This window comes from Pinus tabuliformis, chromosome X (genome assembly GCF_031772625.1).
Source record: "Pinus tabuliformis cultivar Carrire ecotype Pingquan chromosome X, CPIR1, whole genome shotgun sequence".
NCBI classification, from domain to species: Eukaryota; Viridiplantae; Streptophyta; class Pinopsida; order Pinales; family Pinaceae; genus Pinus; species Pinus tabuliformis.
In genome coordinates, this window is record NC_142308.1 from 770,091,622 (window position 1) to 770,106,415 (window position 14,794).

The 14,794-nt window shown below is 32.9% G+C and overlaps 1 long non-coding RNA gene across 1 annotated transcript; it reads right to left on the minus strand.

Moving 5' to 3' along the window:
• Window positions 1-7,786: 7,786 nt before the first annotated feature.
• On the minus strand, window positions 7,787-8,764 carry LOC149142137 (uncharacterized). The gene is made up of 2 exons (XR_016264856.1): window positions 8,371-8,764; window positions 7,787-8,235 (listed from the first exon to the last, which is right to left on the minus strand). It is a non-coding gene; the product is annotated as an uncharacterized LOC149142137 (long non-coding RNA).
• Between the last annotated feature and the right edge of the window lie 6,030 nt (window positions 8,765-14,794).

Here is a 14,794-nt window from a genome sequence, read left to right on the forward strand (position 1 = left end):
CAGATTTTGCTGCCAAAGAGTGAGAAAAACAAGAGAGATCCTTTATGCCCCACCGTCCCTTATCTTTTGGACGAGCAATTTTCTCCCAGGTCACCCATGGGAGAACATGAATGTATTCTATAATGTAAAATTACATTATAATTAATATGTTTACAAAACATTTAATTGCATATGCTCACTTGCAAATTACAAACTCCTGTGTTGGATCATTTTTGGCAAAATTCAGATAATTACGCTGATAAGAGAAAGAACACAATTGAGTGGGTGAATTTGGATTTAGCTAAGCTTCCAAGTTGAATTATGTACATTAAAAAAACATATAAAAACATTAAAGCAATACTTCAATTGTGTAATTACTTATATCTATATATATCTCCCTCCCTTCCCCCCTCCCTCTCCCTCTCCTTCTTTCTCTATCTCTCCTCCCCTTCTCTCCTTCTATCTCCCCTTCTATCTCTCTTCCCTCCTACTCTCCTCTCTCCCTCTCTCTCCATCTCCCTTGTCACTCCCTCTCTCTCTCTCTCTCCATCTCCCTTGCCACTCCCTCTCTCTCTCTCCACCTTTATTTCTCTATATGTCTTTCTTCTTACCTCCCTCTCTCCCCCCTCCAACTCCATCTTTCTCTCTCCCTCCCCCTAAAGTCCTCCCTCTCTTCCTTTCTCCCCCCCTTCAAATCCATCTCTCTCTCTCTCTCTCTCTCGAGCTTTTTCCTACAACTATGTCGACTATCTCCTTCCCTCTCTCATTCTCTCTTCCCCTTCTCTCCATCTCTCCATCTCTCCTTCTTTGTCCTTTTATCTCACCCCAAAACATACACACTCTCTCTCCATCTCTCCCTTGTCACTCACTCTCTCTCTCTCCACCTTTCTCTCTCTATATGTCTTGAACTTCTTCCTTCCCTATCTTTTGCTGCAACTCCATCTCTCGAGCTCCCTCTCTTTCTTGGAGACTCTCTCCTCCTCTCACTCTCTCCATCTTTGTGTCCCCCTTTCTCTCTTTCCCTTATCTCCCACTCTCTCTCCTCTATATTTCAAAATTTTTAAAATACTTTGACAATTAAAATATTATGTTTAAATATTTTTATTTTATTTTATTTTGATGTCATACAACAATTTAATTTTTTATATAATACATATTTAAAATGCAAGATTAAAAATGTATTTTGTACATTCACCTAGAGGGAAAATGATAACTTTCTATGGAAATACTATCTAAAATCTTCCAAAATATTAATGTTTCAACTACCTCCATCAAAGATACATAGAGGGCTTCATGTATTCCAATTGAAACTGTTTAAGTTTCATTTCTTTAAAGGTAGCTTTAGGTTATGATTACTTAATGATTTTAAAAATAATATATATTTTATTATATTAGATTTATAAAAAAAAATTAGGTAAAAAAAAATTAACATATTGAGTCAACTTGTACGACTATTTTTTTGTTAATGACTCTTTTGTTGACGCCTACGGCATATATCAACCACATTTATTAATGTGGTTGTGCTAGTATATATATATATATATATATATATATATATATATATATATATATCCAAAATTAATAAATTTAATATTAACATTAAAATGTATTAATATTAAATTTTTTATATTAATATCATTTCATCATTTAATTTAATAATAATAATAATATTTTTTAATACTAATATTAAATTTAATAAAGTTTCTACATGACATGATAACAAAAATTCTAATAAGATTTAGAATTTTAAAATGAGGTAAAAGCTTAATTTTAGATCATTCATTTATTTTTATAGAGGCTGGATGGAGCATAATAGCTCGATCCAGCTATGTAGCTCAATTGAACCCCTATTAACCACGTATATGGCTCGATCTAGGGTTTACAAAACCCTCTATCGAGCTATTTGAATTTGAAATTTAGTGCTAGATCGAGCCTCTTAAGTTCTAAAATCCACAATTTTAGCACCCTTCTGCAAAATTTCCTACAACACCATTTTGCACTCTAGCGGACTTACGGATAAATTTGTCCTTAGGTGACGGAGTTGATCAAGTTGGGTTCATGAATGAATCCTCTATCCAATGGCATATGAGGTTGACATTTTTTAATTCATATGATATTTTTCATCCAATCTATTTTAAACATAAGGTTTGAATTTTTTTTGAAGTGTTTTAAAGAGGTTAAATAAAAAATCAATATCATAAAATATACACAATGAAAAAAATTTAAAAAATACCACTATATTTGTTTATCCTCTTCAATTTATTTCAATAGTTGAAAAAACTTTAGGTGAACTCATGTGCCTGCAAAATGCAATTGAAATGTTACTTTGCCAACTTCGAAAAATAATAAAAAATATATGTTTTCATACAAATAATCTTTTAATATGAAAAACTTAACTCTCTCCATGTAGATCATGCTCACACATACACACACACACACACACATATATATATATATATAGATTTTTTATTTATTTATTTTTTTTTTTTTAATTACACATTTTAGACTAAGTTATGCTACCTCACACATTCCTCTTAAGATTTGTGAAAAATTGCAAGGATTCCATTTAAATATTTTTGCAAAAAATATTATTAGGACAACAACATAATTCTCCACAATCTTTTTACTCTAAATCAAAATTCCTAGTGCTTATACTAATTTTTAGGGCATAAATTTGATAAAAGAGGAAAAGCTTGAAATTTCATGGCCACATTTGACCCAAAAGTGTAATCCATATTCATGCTTTCACCCTTTATATATAATAACTAACTTGGATGGCTTGTGATAGGGCTTGTAATATCTTTTAAGCATAACTATACTTCATTTTGAATGGTTCTTTTTTTGTATTGCATTCAAATGGTTATAGTTGATCGAATACTAAGGCTCTACCTATGATACAGTTCTTTCCCCGCCACTACCATAATAATCTATAGATGAGGGTTGGGCAGGTGGGACACCCACGGGGTTATTGTTTTATACTCCATGGGAAATGTACTTTTAAAATTTCTAGATAAACATCATATTAGAAATTTGGAAAAAAATTAGTATCCACTCCATTCACTATTTTAATTTATTGTTTAGATTTCACTTCAAATAAGAAAAAATTATCCTGAAAATACAACACTCAATCAAAATATTAATTTTTTTATTTCAATTGTAATTATATGGATTGTTGTATAAAATTTTATTCTCTATGTACTTCTATGGTCTCTATTTCTATTGTGGAATTTTATTACTTGATTCCATTTTCACTAGTTAATTGCCATGACTGTATTATATTAATCCTCTATTCATTTGTCATTTTCATATTACTCTCTAATATTATTGTAAAAGAATATAATCAAAATATGATATATTTGAATTCAAGGGTCATTGTTCTATGTTCCATGAATAAATTTCCTTTTCAAATTACTAGATAAGCAATATATTATAAACTTGGAAAAAAAACAAGTATCCACTCCATTCACCATTTAAATTTATTGTTTATATTTTACTCCAGATAAGAAAATAATATCCTAAAGATATAACCTAAGTCACAGGACACGTCCCTCAGGGTCTTTCGTCCCGTATTTTACTTGTCGGACATGAAACGTGCCCTAAAACGTGTCAAAAATGTTTTTCTTCGTGTCTTCCAATCAAGACACATGTTTTGGATGTGGCGAAAACGTGCCCTGACATTTTTGGTTCTTAGGACACATGTCCCATTAAAAGTGACATTTAAAACCTGCAACATGGTTTATTTTTGTGTTTTTTTGTCAATGTTTGCTAGTGTAGTCAAGATTGCTCGCCACCGAAATCAAATTTGTTGTGCAGTGAGAGGAATTCCATCATATTCGAGCACAATGCTCACAACTTCACATCGACCTGGACTTGGAGATGCAGGAGACGAGCGTTCGCGTGCTTTGCTGAGAGTTTGGAGCACTTTAATTTCTTGTAAGTTGTGTTATAGCCTATGGAACTTAACTTAATTATATACCAATGGCCACATATAGATCATGTCTTGAAATAAAAAAACCCACCTCCCCGTCATGTGCTCATTGCTCACTACACCTTCGAGGCCTAACGGGAGGGAAAGCTCGATTAACACTTTGGTCAAAAATGAAGTTTGAACACATAAATTTATAGTTCATAAAACCTTATGTGAAGTTTGAACATTTGAACATGATCAAACTTGTTTGAAGTTAATAACAAAAGTTATAACATGAACAATGAACATTGAATTGTGAACATCATTGATGTAGTAAATTAATAAACTAACTAGTAAATTACTAAATAGTAAATAGTGTATACTAAACACTAAATAGATATAATCATGATTCATATCTATATGGATCAAGCACTATCTATCTATCTATCTATCTATCTATATATATATATATATATATATATACCCTGTCCCTTGTGTCATGTTTCTAGGATTGATGTGTCTCGTGTCGAATACTGGTATGGTATTTACGTGTCCTTCGTGTCATGTAACTTAGGATATAACATACAATCAAACTATTAAACTTTTTATTTCAATTGTAATTGTTTGAATTTTTATGCAAAAAGTTATTTTCTATATACTTCTTTAGTCTTTATTTTTCTTGGATTTTATTAATTAATTGCATTTTCACTAGTTATTTGCGGTACCTTTATTTTATTAATTCTCCATCCATTTGTCAATTTATTATTACTTTCTCATTATTATTATTTTTTGGTAAACACCCAAAGAGGATTTGAACCTTGAATCTCACAATTCACATAATGCATCATAACACTTTGATTGACAATTGAAAGAACGATGGTGTGGGCTTTATTATTTTCTCATATTATTGTAAGAATATAACCAAAGCATGGTATATTTGAGTTCACTCATTACTTAGCATATGGTATATTTGAGCTCACCCATTAGGTAGTATATGATATCTTTAATTTTACTTATTAATTTGTACTATTGAGTAATTTTAAACTATGCTTTAAGTTGAGTAAATGAATTTTGTTTTCTTTCATTAAGTTAAATTTACCTTAAATTCTAAAGTATTAATATTTTTTTATTAAATGCAATTTAAAGTATAATTTTTTACAAAATAACTTATAAACTCTCAAGTTATGGATTGAACTACTTTATTTTATTTTATTTTTATTTTACAAAATAACTTATAAACTCATAAATTATAGATTTTTTATAAACCTACTATATAATTGAACTAAAATATATATTTTATTAGGAAAACAATAATAAAATATCCATATATTAAATTTCATCTATTTATTCTTATTCCCTTTTATGATTATTTATTTTTAATGATATTGTCTCTTCAAAATATAATAGATAGTAAAATTAATTAATTAATTTAAATAAAAAATCAAATATAATTAAGTATTTAGAAGTACATTAAATTAAATTATTTATTTAAAATCAAAACTAATAAACAAACACATAAATTATGTATAACCACGGTGGATATATATATATATATTTTTATTTAAATTTATATTTGTCATTTTTATATAATAAAATGATACTTTAATAAATAATCTTATTCAATATATATTATATTTACGCCGTAAGGCGTTCCCCTTTGAAATCAACTCTCCTGCTTGCCTACATGTCATCTTGTACACCATACGATTAGATGTTAGACGATTCCACAAATTTCAAGCGTTAGATCAAAATAGTTAAAAAAATTAAATACAAATGAGTATGCATTAGTTATTGGTTATTACGTGTAACGGTTCGCGACTAATGCTTTGCGACTACCATTCTTTGAAATACTGACAAAAAACGGCTTACAACCTTGAAGCGCCCATATTTGCATTCACAGTTAATGACAAAGCTGCACGCAACCCTTCTTCCTCTGTAACATCTACAAACGGTGGAAACCAGCTAGCCACACCGTCCTTGCGTCACTGAAGCCACGGCCTATCATCGTCCTCTATTCGTGTGCAACTAAAATTCGAGGAAGCGCCGAAAGGTACCGTCTTGATGCCAATTTATTAATCTCCTATTTCACATGTTCCAGGTTCATATAGTATGCTATTTTCTTGATATGCCACGAATTCTTGAAATAGATTTCAGCAAGGAAAATTTGAGTCATAAGAGTTTTCTTTTGGCAATGCGTATAGTGTTTTCTGTTTTCTCTGTAATGGCGTATTTGTTTTCCCCATATTTTTTTTTAATTACCAGATTTGAAACTGTATCTATGATATTTCCGCTGAACTGCGCATTTGTTAATGTGCGTGGCTGATGCAGTATTGAGGGTGTGTACTCCAGACAGTCTGTGGGAGGACTCAGATAATCAAACCCAACAAATATCAATGGAGATAATTCCAGCTAAAAGCACATCAAGAAATAGCGAATCAGTATACTGTACGGTAACCGAGACAATTTACGAAACCAAACCCTCTGTAGAATAGCACAACCAGAAGGACATAAAGAAAATAAAAGTCCATAAGCCAGCAACATATGGCAGCATCGCATAAGTTTAGAAAACATTCTATGTTGAAATAACCCAAGAAGAGTAACTCAAGATAATACAAAATCTACCATTTTATTACACATTAACAAGCTTAAGAGCGTAAATGTCTTACAATGCCAAAATTAAAATAGAGAATGGACTTACAGAAGGTAGCTATTACAATTACAGAGTTGGCCAGTGTGGCTCAAAATATTAGAGGTGAAATCCCCTCAAATTTAACAAGCTTATTAAAAAAAAGACATGCTTCTTAAAAAAAAGACATGATTCAGAAATAAATTAGACTATATTCTTATTATAAAAAAATAGGGTCAGAATGCGGTGAAACAGGGAAATATTTTCCTAAAGACCAGGTTCTGGTCATGACTCTGCAATAGAGATTAAGCTATTTCTTCCAAAGGAATGTACGCAACCACAGGCGAGTCCAAGACAATGAATGTGAGGACTCAGGCCTAAACCCTTTCGCTCGACGTAACAGAATTAAACTCAGAGGGATTACTCATTTAAATTCTTTAAAGAAAAACATGGTCCGACTAAATTCAAGTCTATCTACGCATAGCACAGTATTTTATTTGCAACTCAGTAAAAGTCCCGTGTAGTTGAAATCATGTTTCTAGGGGAAAGGGATGAAGACTGCTACAGTCTCGGCATACATGGGAAAGATAGATAGGCTATCATGGGGTATCTGCATTAGCAGGTCTAACTTGACCGTGAAATTTTCCTGGAAACAGTGAGGGTCAGTGCAGCAGCCCTGAATGCCAGGCAGCCTCAGGACAAACGGGATCTGTGGAAACATTTTCTCTATACATGTATTAATAATCTGTAGAATGTATGAATATAGTCAACAAGCAAAAGAAATGCTTCATTTAGAAGTAGATAAGAATGCAACCAAAAAGGGGTAGTGCAGACCTAGGGTAAGGGTTCGAACTATTTTCGAAACTAGTTGTTCCCGAGGGCGGAGGGCTCGGCAGTAGAACCCTGCAATGAATAACCCTCCTGGCGGTGAAACCCTGTAGCTGGGATTGGAGCACAAGCTCTCGAAAAGGTATAGAAACCGAGGATTGCTAGGTTATTTGACACTGGGTAGCAGACCCGCATTTGCAAAGGAAACAATAAAAGAAAGAAAAGAAACATACAGTAGGGTGATGTTAAACCTACGCAACAGATATACAAATTGCCACCATTAAACAGAGTTCGGGTGGGCCGAGACCACATAACCGACTCGAGAATTTGGAACTCTTTGTAACGCAAACAACCCATCAAAATTTGTAAACAAACATAACATACTGTGTATACCAGAATGAGCAAGGAATTCGGGTAATACATCACACCATTTCCTGAATGCATAATAGAGGACGCGAATCCGAGACTGGGTATATACATATAAACTAGCAAAGTTCTGAAAACAAATCTAAGCAGATAATGCTTTAAACCACTGACCATAGAGCCATACCAAATGGCAGAATCATTAACCTGTACAAATTTGTAAAACCCTCATTGTCACCGAGGTGGATAACACGAAAAGAAACTACATAATTTCCGAGCAAAAATAAGCTCTGGCTTTATCTATAATGTTAATTACATCGAGGTCATGATTTCCCTCATTTGGGGAAAAACCCATTAAAAGTAAAGAAATCAACCCTCTTCTAAGATGGTGGAATTCGGTTGTAGAACAGGCATTCTCTTAGATGTAGAGAGTAAAACTCCACGCCTTAAGAGTTTCCCACCGACTAAGGAAAGCTCTTACCCGTAATTGGAAAACTCCAAGCGGGTCGAGCCAGCTCCAGAATCTTTCATCCTGCGTTGCAATTCATTCACAAGAATTAAAAAACTAATTAGGGTATCTGGCAGGGTTTCGAACACCTTCAGTCACAATGAACAAGGAAAAACGAAAGAACAGAAAACCAGCTGGAAGAGAATCAATATAGTTTACCTGTAAATGTTTTGGCCCACTGCCAGGCCATGAAATGGTACCTGTGCTGAGTTACCGAACAACACTATAGAAAACAATGGCCGCATCAAGGTAAACCTCGCGAGAGAAAATCCCAGAACAAATGAGAACAATCTCTTCACAGCGGGAGATGAGGAATGACTTGGTGTAGTCGCCGTCGTAGGATCAAAATGGAGTATACAGCACCGTCGATCTGGGTGAGGATCCCGAGCGGGGCTGGTGTGGCCAGACGGCCCACCAGGCCATGTATACGACAGCACAGGTGGCAATTAATCATGTAAGCAACCTCATATCAAATTAAACCTGAAAACTAGCTCTCAACCCAAAAACCATCTCCCTAAGAGTTAAATGCGCTATTAAATGATCCATACAGCTGTAGGGGATGTAATTCCTAGAGTTGTGGTAGGATCAAATGTAATGTACGACAGGCCAGCTGGGTGAAAAGCACTAACATCGTTTAACTCGGTAATAATAAATAAAAAAAATTGGACGGAGACATTACAGGTATACCTGTTTGTGTCAAGTTACCTTTTTTATTCTTCTGGCAAACTAAATCCAGCTTGAACCCGTTCTGCTTGTTTTGGTAGTGTGCATCTACTAGCATGTTATGGTAATGAAAACCATTTGTGAAAGAGATAAACCTGAATGCAGCCTTCTTTATTTGCCTCGCCAAATCATCCAATTAACAATGAATATGTATCTCATAATTCATCCATTTTATGACCTAAGAAGAATCCCAGAATATTTGCAACCTCATGATATCCATTATAGCTTTAATAATTTGTGAAGAGCCTTCAATTCTGCAAAACTGTTTGTTCGAGTGCCCAGGGAAGCCTTGTACTTGATGAAGTGATCCTTGGAAATACTACTCGGAATTCCATCTTCGCCGTTCATATCATGTGGGTCTTGGCTTTTGGACTGTCAATGATGTTTGACTTTCGTAGACACTTTGCATCTTAGATAAAGTCCACAGAGCTTATTGTATATCTAGAAAGTAGGAATTTGGGTTCTTTAAAAAATTTGAGCATTTCTTGACAATGATATACCCTATAAGGTTAAACATGGAATTGCTCTATATTCTCTTAGATCCTTCTCTGGATACAAGTCTTGAAGACATTCTTCCATTGTGAATCCCCTCCAGATATTTATTGTAGTCAATTTCTCGATATGTTTCCACAAATGTGACCATATGAGTAGTAGATGAATAAATGAGGAATAGATTTTGTTTCCCTTGTACATGACATACAATCACTGAGGCCTTGTCTCCCTCTTTTCTCTGAACTGTCCCAAGTTAGGACCTTTTACGTAAGTACTAGATAGAGAAAAAATATTGTTTTCTATGGATCCTCTATTTTCCAGCTTTATTTTCTAGATTTATAGACCACGACCACATATCATTTAGACTAGTTGGATCAATTAAAGCTTCATATCCCCTTTTTGATATCTATATTCTTGTAGCCTTATTATTTGCACACATCAGAGAGTCCTCTTCATCTCAAATTCTAACATAAATTCTTTTCATCTCATTCAGAGACATTCGCCAATTTTTAGACTGGGCCGCATCTATGCCCAAATATGGGGTTGATTTCAATTCCCGTTGCCATACATTTGTTGTCAATGGTCTACAACCTGATGAAGTGTATAAATCCATTTTCATGAACATGGTTTTTCAGATTTGATTTAAGAAATTTTGATCTCCACACCCCATAATAGGATCCAAATCCTATCCTTCCATTTTCCTTGTTACCAACTTACTCGGTTAGAAACTATCCATTCGTAGCAAAACCTAGCACCCAAGCTTTCCACTGACTTCAAACATTCTTGATAGATTTCCATGGGGATCTTATACAATCCAATATCGATGCATGAGAAATGTATTTTTGGAGAATTATAGCTCTCCATAGACTTTTGAAAATGCTAATCCAAGTAAATTCTGCAACCCAACAATATTATCACTCGCAACAATTCACATCGGTTGTTCATTGGTGTAAAATATTTATAGAGGGTAATAATCTTCGAGGATCCATTGCCTAAGTGTTTTCTATATTTTTTCACAAAGAAATATTTTCTCTTTTGTTATTCAAATTTGTTGTAGCTGCCTTTCGGTCTCTTATGTTGGAAGAGCAGTAAATCCATCTATTTGCAGGGGGAGTTTCAAATCTCAAATGGTTATGGACCTGAGAAAGCTACACAAGTCTTGAACGTAATGGGCAATTCCTACTAAACATCTTAATCTTACATTGTTGAGAAATAGTAGCTAAACCCTGTCGCTCGATGTAACAGAATTAAACTCAGAGGGATTACTCGTTTAAATTCTTTAAAGAAAAACATGGTTTGACCTCGTTTCTTGGTGGACGAGCTTCCAAACCCCAACTATAACAAAACCCCAAGTTAATCAAACCCAACAAATATCAACAAAGATAATTCCAGCTAAAAGCACATCAAGAAATAGCGAATAAGTACACTGTACGGTAACCGAGATGATTTACGAAACCAAACCCTCTGCAAAATAGCACAACCAGAAGGACATAAAGAAAATAATAGTCGATAACCCAGCAACGTATGGCAGCATCACATAAGTTTAGAAAACGTTCTATGTGGACATAACCCAGGAAGAGTAACTCAAGATAATACAAAATCGACCATTTTATTACACATTAACAAGCTTAAGAGCGTAAATGTCTTACAGTGCCAAAATTAAAACAGAGAATGGACTTACAGAAGATAGCTATTGCAATTACAGATTTGGCCAGTGTGGAAACCCTCATACCCAGTGGAAAACCTTGGAGTCATCTCTGTTCCTTGAAGGCACCAATCCCATTTGGTAGCAAACTCGAAAACCAGAGCAAGGTGTACCTACGAGCAAACCACCACAATTAGATTATGTATTCGAAGATTTCCTTAGAGAAGAGCTTATTCTGCTATGGAGAAAGGTTAAAACAAGGTTGCAGGAAAGAAAAACAAAACAAGAAAACTAACCAGTAGCTAACTTACTCGGAATGCCAACTCTGGCAGTGAGGACAAGGATTGGCACTTCGAGCGCCTTTCAAAAACCTCAATAGAGCTCTGGTTCGAAGCTGGAATGAGACCACGGTAGGCAGTAGCAGACCAAGCAGGTGTCATGAGCACTGATGGAAGAATGAGACCTCGATATGGCGCCAAGGGTAGTGAAAGTTGAAGGAACCAACCCTGGCCATTGGATCACTCAACAAGCCTCAATATCGTCAATACAAGAGGAATCCCAAGGCGGCAACTGGGGCTGGTCAGGTCCGCCCACGCCACGTACAGTGGAAAGTGCAGGCAATTAATGTAACATCAGAGTTATCCAAAATCAAATGCAGCTAACCGAACGACTAAAGGACAATGAAATCCACAAGCCTCAATGCCCATATGATTACCATATAATCCAACGGTTTAGGTTGAATTGCTTCAAACAGTGGAGTCATGTCATATATGCGCAGCGGTACAACCTCATAAACCAGTGGAGTCAAGTCATAAAAACACAACTGTATAAAATATTAAATGTATTAAATTAATGAATTTGTAATGGTAAATATTCGTAGGTCCATGACCATATAATATGTTCTATTTATGTTTATAATTTTACCAAGAAAATAAAAGAAAAATTAACTAGGTTCATGCCATGACTAATTATTATGGCATATCCAATAAAGGTGAATAGAGTCGATTTTGTCCTAAATTGACTATGTTAACCATGTATCTAATGTACTTGATATGTTTCAAACTTTAACAAAAATAAAATCTATTAATACATGAAATGTATAAGTAGAAATGTAAGAAATGGCAATTAATCATTTTATTGGTAAATAGATAAAATGTTATAAAAATGGCAAAAATGTACTGATTGGTAGATTAGTGTATTTATGAAGCTTATAAGTACATGTATTATATTATTTTTAGTGTAGCATGAAATGTATAAGTAGAAATGTAAGAAATGGCAATTGATCATTTTATTGGTAAATAGATAAAATGTTATAAAAATGGAAAAAATGCACTGATTAGGAGAATAGTGTATTTATGAAGCTTATAAGTACATGTATTATATTAATTTTAGTGTAGCATTTACTAATCAATCTATAAGAAAGAAGAGTTGCTAATAGAGGTTAATGGAGTTTGATAGTATTGTATTTACATTAGGGTCAAGAATTGTATTCACTTTTTTTTTAGCAAGACTTATTAATAAGTCAAGAATGTTGGTAATATGATAAATATTTTGAAAATTAGAATGGATATGGAAGTTCATAAGTCTAAGAAAAATTTCTTTTCATCTTCACCCGTCTTAGTATGGCACAAGCATAGACTCTTTCTTCCCATGTTGTTTTGAGAAAGTGATTTTCATCTTCAACCCTCTTTATATGGCACAAGTTACACTCTTTCTTCCCATGGTGTTTTGTCAGTTGGGAAACAAATGGTTTCACTACGAAGCTCATTAGAATTAACTCTTATATTAGAAATGTTTGTTTTCTTCCTAACATAAGCCAAGGCACATAAATTTTATATTGTTTTCAATATTTAACTTATGAGCTCCTTATAATAACTTAGTTTCATTTTTCCCTCCATAAAATAAAGTATTAAGTGAAATAATAATAAAAAATAATCGTAAAACATAATATTCTTTGAATTAAAATATATTAATAATAAATAATATATGGATTGAATTCATATTGTTATATTGTAATCTCATTTTTATTAATAAATTACAATCATATCACATTAACAGAAACAAAAAGAATAAAAATTCATATTGATAACCATATATTTATATAAAAGGTATAATTAATAAATATTTAATATTTAATTAATTTAATTAATAAATATACAATTAAAAATCAAAATATTTATAAATATAAAATAATGATGTAGGAGCATTATATAAGTTTCATAGTTGGACTTATAGAAAGTCAATTTCAACTTACAAATGGGACTTGGATTCCCAAATTTAGGATTTATGGAGCTATAAAGAGATAAGGGGAAAAGGGAAACTAAGATATTATATGGAGTTGATCAACTATAATCTTGAAAACTATAATTATTTATCTATCTTTACTAGTGTTAAGAAGAAAATGAACATTTCTAAGATAATAAATAATTCTCTTGAGCTTCATAATGAAACTAGGCATTAGCTTATTCCCAAAACGACATGGGAAGATTCAGTTTGTCAAAATAGATGTCAAGCTACCAACCTACTTGACCCATTAAACTATGGTGGTCTGGAAATGCTTCTCTAATTAATTTTCAAAAATAGAAATAATATGTTAAAGAATTTTGATTATTCTTTTTTCCTTCTTAAGGATTCATGATTTCTAAGGCTAAGGAAGCATGTATTGCAGTGAGATTTCATTATAGCATGGTCTTTGCCTTTTCTTGATCTTTTTTTTCTCTTTCAACACTTGTCAAAGAACCATTATTTTCTTTTCATTATGGCATGGTCCTTGCCTTTTCTTGATCTTTGTTTTTTGTTGTTCAACGGGTGACAAAGAAGCATTAAATTAGTGTTATATGACATAAGACTCGTGATTTGTAAGGCTGAGCAAGTATGTATTGCAGTAAGATTTCATTATAGCGTGGTCTTTGCCTTTTCTTGATCTTTTTTTTCTTCTTTTTCAACACTTGCCATAGAAGCATTAATTTGTTTTCATTATAGCATGGTTGTTTGCCTTTTCTTGATCTTTTTTTTCTCTCTTTCAACACTTGTCAAAGAAGCATTAATTTGTTTTCATTATAGCATGGTCCTTTCCTTTTCTTGATCTCTTTTTTGGTCTTTCAACAGTTGTCAAAGAAGCATTAATTAGTGTGATATGATAGAAGCATTAATTAGTGTTATATGACATATAACTCATGATTTGTAAGGCTAAGAAGCATGTATTGTGTATAGCATGGTCTTTTCTTTTTGTGGATCTTTTTTTTGTCTTTCAACAATTGTCAAAGAAGTGTTAATTAGTGTTATATGCTATCTATTGCCTTACTTAGCTAATTAGTGTTATATGCTATCTATTTTCTTACATAATGTTATATGTTATCTCTTGCCTTACGACGTTTCCTTTGTAACATCTAGTGCAAATGCTAGTATTATTATTCAATATATATTATATTATTATTTGACGTATTAAATAACTTAACCTTTAATCTTAATAAAATTTGTCTTAATAAAATTTGTAATATTAATATCTTTAGCAAGATTCCTCAAGAGGACTCTCCCATCTCACTATTATCTCTGTTTTTATTATAATGAAATATTTCGTACGTGTATTCCTCTATGCTGCCAACCTTAACATAAATTTCAAGTGGTTAATGATTTGTTATTTTCATGATAATGCAAAATTGGTAATGAAAGGTCATTGTCATAGGATCACAATGGTGAATGACTGTCATGATCATCGCAATG